This window comes from Montipora capricornis, unplaced genomic scaffold (genome assembly GCF_036669925.1).
Source record: "Montipora capricornis isolate CH-2021 unplaced genomic scaffold, ASM3666992v2 scaffold_408, whole genome shotgun sequence".
Lineage (NCBI taxonomy): Eukaryota > Metazoa > Cnidaria > Anthozoa > Scleractinia > Acroporidae > Montipora > Montipora capricornis.
In genome coordinates, this window is record NW_027180138.1 from 492 (window position 1) to 7,500 (window position 7,009).

The window sequence follows — 7,009 nt, forward strand, 5'->3', positions numbered from 1 at the left end:
TGCTCTCCAGTGAATTCTAGTAGTTCAATAGGGACAGGGCGTAGGTTCAATTCCTGCCTAGGACTTAAATTTTTTAGTTGCCCTTTCGCACGTTGCCAAGCAGTTTGTATTGTATCCTACTCATGAGTGCATTACATCTTTCCGTTATCTCAAACCGATTTTTGGAATCGCAAAAGATGATAAAATAACAATAAGGACCTCTAATATTTAATTTTTTTTTTTTTTGTTGTAAATGCAAACTCTTAGGTGTGTGTCCATCAGCTATAAATTAAACGTTCTGCAGCGCAGATGAAACTGGGGACAGAGTTTAGCACCGTTAAGGTGCAGAATTGCAGAAAATCACCTTGTCTCCGAAATAAGTGAATTTCAACATCACTTTTTTTTTTTCATATTTTTGGATGTGACCGTCATGAATAATTGTGACATGTTATGGTTGCCCTATTGTAATTATACAAAACCTCAGAACAATAGGGTGACTGTAACGTGTCAGAGTTGTCCAAATGGCGGCACCCTGGAAAATTGCTGGCTTAAAAAATCTCTCCTTCTTAAGATGACACCTGAAAAGTATCAGGGTTTTTAACAAATGGGCTCCTGTGGTGCTTGGCCAGGTAACCTCAATAATCACTACTATTATTTCCATTAATTATTACTCTAATTATAATGGTTCTTGTCATTATCATTATTATTACCATTAATTGTAATTAATTTATTAAGTAAGTACAAGTTTTTGCCCCAGATTGATCGTCATGCTGGTACATGTACTGATCTGTTGTTCCTTTAATGTCCATTAAACAGTATGAGTTCAACGACTTGGATTGAGGGAGTGCTCTGGGCAATTTAAAGATGTTCTTAGCAGAAAGAAAGAATTCTTTTATCACTGGTCTGGTAAAAAGGTTTGATCTCTAAAATGGCAGTTGCAACTATTCTTGAGGAGATGGTAAAGGTGCATTGACGCCCAGAACAAAAGCAGAACAGAATGGATTCAACTTTATTTTGCTAAGAAACAGTGAGTGTTATCTGCTCCGTAACACATGCATGATTCCTTCATGGAACGCATAAAAAGTAACTGTTTCTTTTCATAAGTTATCAGAGATTTTTTATCTGTTCAGTCCCAATTTTGCTGTCATGAAACACGCCTTTAGCGATGCTCAAACCAGTTTCAGCACCTTCAAGAAACTGTACTATTTAGATTGATTGGATCTACACAACTGTTCCATGCAACAGCAATACTATGGTACCACATAAAACAGCAATAAATGCTTAACAAGACACGTTAGAAACATGACCTATTTGGTTGCCATAGCAACAAACGAGCCATCCAAATAAACCCTATTTCTTGTTGTAAGCACTTAGATCTAAAAAATATATTTGTTGACTCCTAATTTTTACCGCTGGAAAGTGATTATTAAGCTAAGATTAAAGTCTGCAAAGTTAAAAAAATTCTCTGGAGCAGATTCACAGCTACCTTCACAGTTGAGAAATTTTAAGGTGGCCCTCAACCCACTCAAGAAAATTTTATTAACTTTCTGGCGGATTTAACCTTGCCTGGTAATAACTTCCCAGCAGCAGAACTGGGAGTTACCAAGTGTTACGAAAAATAGCATTGGGCGACAAGCGTTACTTTCTAGAAGCTTCACGAGAGTTCGTAGTTTGTGTATTTGTCGGTTTGTGCGTAAGCGTTTCTAAATCGGTGTGTTTTGTAATCTTTCTATAATTAGAGTGATTACTATTTTAGAAAGTTCTAAAAGCTTATTATAAGAGTATATAAGTAGACGAGTCCTAGCGAAGTGTTTTCTAACTAGTTTTTCACAAGCGACGAGAGTTGGCGTTAGCCGTGTTTATTCAAGTGTGACAGAAGCAGTGTTTACTCAAGTTGGCGGAGGCCGTGTAAGTTTATCGAGTACGAGTTGTTCAGAGTTTTACTTCGTGGAAACTACGTTCATTTTGGAATAAATCTTCTTGTTGTTGTTCGGACAACCCTGCGTTCAGTTTAGTTTGTAAACTAAATTTCCTCAAAACATTCGAACTCGTAACATTGGGGGCCTGTCGGGGAGAGGAATTCATTTGTTAGCCGACTACAGAAACCAGGAAAGGATCCCAACTTGGAAGGAAGTAGCGACGCTGTGGAAAAAGTTGTAGCGAGTGAAAGAGCCGTGGAACTTTAGTGCTGTGAAAATGGAGAAATTTATTCAGCTTGGCGAAAAGTTCGGTCTGGAAGGAGAAAAGCTGCTTGAATTTGTACGTGAACAAGAAGAAAAAGAGGACAAATGCCGAGACGAAGAACGAGAAGAGAAACGTAGAGAGGAAGAACGTGAAGAGAAACGTAGACAGCTGGAAGAGGAAAGAGAAGAAAAGCGTAGGAGGTTTGAAGAAGAAAAGGAAGAGAGACGACGAATGCTTGAGGAGGATAAAAGAAAGGAAGAGGACGAGAAGGAGGAAAGGCGCAGAAGAGTAGACGAAGAGAGAGAAACTAGACGACAAGAACGCGAACTAAGAAAGTTGGAGATGGAAGCCGAGCTGTTGAAACAGAAACAGGCTATTGAAGCGGCAAAAAGAGAACACGAGCTGGAGATTGCACATTTGGCTGTGGAGAATGCTGACGGAGGTCCTGTAGTGAGAGAGGATCGGGCTAAGGCACCTTAACTCCCCTTTGTTGATGGCAAAGACGATTTGGACGCGTATTTGCAGAGGTTCGAGAGATTTGCCGAGACAGCTAAGTGGAAAAAAGATGGATGGGCATCGAAGCTCAGTGCTCTGTTGTCTTGACGGGCACTAGAAGTGTATTCACGTCTATCGGAGGACACAGCTAAGGATTATGACAGGGTAAAGATTGCATTAATGAAGAGATATGACCTTACCGAAGATGGCTATCGTCGAAAATTTAGAGCATCCAAACCAGAAGTTGACGAAAGTCCGGAGCAGTTTATTGTGCGATTGGACAGATACCTGTTACGGTGGCTAGAGCTTTCGAATACTGCGCGAACCTTTGATGGTCTTAAGGACTTGATCGCGAAAGAACAATTTATTGACTCTTGCCCTAAGGATTTGGCAATTCACCTGCGAGAAAGGTCACCTGAGACCCTAGCAAAGATTGTGAAGATCGCTGACCAGTACTTGGAGGCTCATGGTAAACATTTGTTCAGCTCAGCGAGCAGAAAGCCAACAGTGCAGCCAGAGAGGGAAGAGGCCAAGAACATGCAGATTAATCCACCAGCTCTGCATTGCTTTAAGTGCAACACCCGAGGTCATAAAGCCGTCAACTGCCCAACCCTAACAAGAAAGTGTTTCCTATGTGGCAAGCAGGGACATGAATTCTAGAAATCAGGTGGACGCAGATCAGGAGGACAAAGTAAGGATGGTAAGCCTGTGCAGCGTGGTCAAGTGAGTGCCAGTTGTCTAGTTCAGCCACCTGAGGTTAAACTTACTGATGAAGAAGTTAAGGCCTGTATTAAAGATGATAAGCTGCTGTTAGACTGTGGCAAGAAGATTCCATTGTTGAGTAGTGCTCGTGTTGAACCGTTGACTGGAGTGAGAAGTAAAATGCCTGTTGTGAAAGGTAGAGTTGGAGAGAAGCCTGTTGATGTCCTGAGAGATACTGGTTGTAGTGGAATTGTAGTAAAGAGGGACCTTGTGTCTGAGGATCAGTTTACTGGCGAATTTAATGTTATGCCGCTCATTGACAATACGGCAAGGAAAGTTCCCATCGCAAAGATTGATGTTGATACACCGTATCTCAAGGGCCAGGTGGAAGCGCAGTGTCTTCCCGATGCTGTTTATGATTTAATTATTGGTAATGTACCAGGCGCAAGAGCCGCTGACGATCCAGACCCAAGCTGGCAAGTTCCTGTACAAGAAGCTTGTGCTGTAACCACGAGAAGTCAAGCTAAGAAAGCTGGAGAACATATTCCGTTGAAGGTACCGGGTACCAAAGAAAGTCCTGTAATTGATAGAGAAAAGCTCAAGCAGATGCAGCGTGATGACAAGAGCCTACAGAAATTTTAGGAGAAAGATGACGTAGTTATGAGAGGCCAGGCTGAGACTTCATTTGAAGTGAAGGTGAAGGTGGAGTTCTGTACCACGTCTACAAGCACCCTTATGTGAACAGAGGTAAACCCCTGAAGCAGGTTATGGTTCCTGTGCAGCTGAGAGGTCGAATAATGGAACTAGGGCACGGATCGATCATGGGAGGTCACATGGGAATAAAGAAAACGACTGATAAGATTCAAAGCGCGTTCTATTGGCCAGGCATTCAAGGGGACGTGACTCGTTATTGCAACAACAAGTTGCAAAAATAGTGGAGACACTTCACCTTCTTCGGGCGTTATTAATTTCCCTATTATCTCTCACACTGCAGCCCCCCTCCCCCCCTTATCAGTGTTGCTAGCGAGACAAAAAAATGTTGGGAACTTAAGCAGTCAACATTGAAAGGGGGAGAGGGGAGAGGAAGTGGGAAAGGTTTAAATTCTAGATACGCCGAGTATTGGAAGTTAGAAAAGGTGTTTTTTAATGAAAGTGTCTCAACAATTTTGCAACTTGTTGTCTGAGTTGGTTGTCGCTGTATTGGCGTAGGGTCACTTTGTTTATTGGAACGGCGAGGCGTCTATCGTTTGCGTTTAATATGATGTTTCCAAAAAAAGGGTTTAATTCTCTGATCTGCTGTGAATGGAAAATGGCCAGCGATAAACTGGATTTTGGCGGGGTTTCGGTATGACGTAATTTGAAGGCATTTCAGTGCTTTCTGTGAGTCAAGTCGAACATACACATAATTTGGTACACGAAAAGGTGTGATTTCCATCCTTTCGCTTTTTAAAGTACGCTAGAAATATCCTGGAACGGATTTCGAAATAATTTGCCTTAAACACCTATATTTCGGTCGACACATGACATCTAAAGCACGCGCAACATGTACGAAATTAGCTGTTGTTTACGAATGAGAAACAGACATAACCTCTCCTTTAACTGCGATCGCATGCCATTTAAAGGGAACATCCACTTTCCGAAAAATCAATTCTTAGCAAACATTGTTATACAAAGATACATTTTCATAGAAGTCCATTCGTAACATTACTTATTTCTTTCGGGCTAGTCTGCTGCCAGAGAAGGGATCGGTAACGCTTACTAGCAAGTCTTCTAAGTGACGTGTCGGGTACAGGCTAATTCCATGTTCTTTGGAATGACTGACTGAGCACAATGATCAAAAGAAAGCACCCGATTGTGTTAAATCCTTTGCGAGATTTGTTTTACAATGAGATACAAAAGTGAACAAATTTGTACCGGCTACACATTATGACATTTATATGAAACGGTCTACACGGTCTACCACAGCTTTTCACTGAGCAAATAATATGATATCATATTTCTTGCTGTTGCGATGGTAGACCGTGCTTGGATGGTAGACCGTTGGTAAATGGAATAGACGATATGTACAGGATTTCTAACTGTGTGAGCTTTATTACGAATCACCTGGTAATGTATTGGATTGATTAGAAAAGAAAGTACTAGTTGAATTGTGCTGTTTCCTCGAAGATACGATTTTCAACTGTAACGCCACCATCCCGGTTGACGTCAACAAGAAACACAATAAATGGTATTGTGTTACATAATACGAGCCATGTGTAACTTTCGGAGCATTAGATCTGCAGTGCAAAATACTTTGCTCGCCTTAGTAATTGGTACGGAGTCTTCTGCTAGCGATGATAAGTCCAAACACTCGAAAATCGATGCTACCGTATGTCAATAATTAATATCCTTTCGTGTTTGGTACAATGTGCTTTGCACTTCGCGTGCAAACTTCTGAAATGTTTCAGAGCTTATACGATATTTAATGATTGTTTCTTTAGTTCCTGCTTTTCTACGTTGAAACGTTTCCCTATAGGATTCAAATCCGGACTGGCAAAATTATTGCAATCAATCAGACAACAAGTTGCAAAAATAGTGGAGACACTTCACCTTCTTGGGGCGTTATTAATTTCCCTATTATCTCTCACACTGCAGCCCCCCTCCCCCCCTTATCAGTGTTGCTAGCGAGACAAAAAAATGTTGGGAACTTAAGCAGTCAACATTGAAAGGGGGAGAGGGGAGAGGAAGTGGGAAAGGTATTCTAGATACGCCGAGTATTGGAAGTTAGAAAAGGTGTTTTTTAATGAAAGTGTCTCAACAATTTTGCAACTTGTTGAAGTCCTGCAATGTATGTCAGAAGACAGTTAACAAGGGTTCCGTACCGAAGGTTCCCCTAGAGAAGATGCCATTAATTGACAAGCCGTTTAAGAGAGTAGCAATCGACCTGGTTGGACCTATTGTTCCCCCGCGTGAGGACGGTCATAGATATATATTGACATAGGTCGACTTTGTAACTCGTTATCCTGAAGCTGTCCCGCTGAAGAACATTGATACTGAGACTGTCGCAGAAGCATTGGTGGATATCTTTAGTCGTTTGGGAGTGCCTGAAGAGATCTTGAGTGACCTTGGTACGCAGTTCATCTCTGAGTGTATGAAGGAAGTGACGGGGCTTTTGAGCATTAAACAGCTCACCACGACCCCTTATCATCCTATGTGTAATGGCCTGACGGAAAAGTTTAATGGAACAATGAAGAGCATGTTAAAGAGATTGTGCAGCGAACAGCCAAGACAGTGGCATCGCTATATTAACCCGTTGCTGTTTGCATATCGTGAAGTTCCTCAGGAGTCTACTGGTTTTTCGCCGTTTGAGTTGCTGTATGGAAGAGCTGTCAGAGGACCGATGTTTATTCTCAAAGAGCTTTGGACGAAAGAGCTGGAGGAGCCTGAAGTAAAGAACAGCTATCAGTATGTGTTTGAGCTACGCGAGAAGCTTGAAGATACCCTCAAGCTGGCGCACACCGAGCTTCAGAAAGCCCAGAACAAAGGCAAGCATTATTACGACCGAAAGATTAAAGTTAGGAAGTTTGTACCTAAAGATAAAGTGTTAGTGCTGCTTCCGACCGACCACAACAAGCTCCTAATGCAGTGGAAAGGTCCATTTGAGGTCAGT

At 41.7% G+C, this 7,009-nt stretch overlaps 1 long non-coding RNA gene across 1 annotated transcript in view; it reads left to right on the forward strand.

Annotated features, from left to right (window-relative positions):
- The first annotated feature begins 772 nt into the window (after positions 1-772).
- LOC138035474 (uncharacterized) overlaps positions 773-7,009 on the forward strand; it is a 15,368-nt gene continuing 9,131 nt past the window's right edge. Inside the window, exon 1 of the long non-coding RNA XR_011129594.1 lies at positions 773-1,006. This is a non-coding gene — a long non-coding RNA (uncharacterized lncRNA). The remainder of the gene's footprint in view (positions 1,007-7,009) is intronic.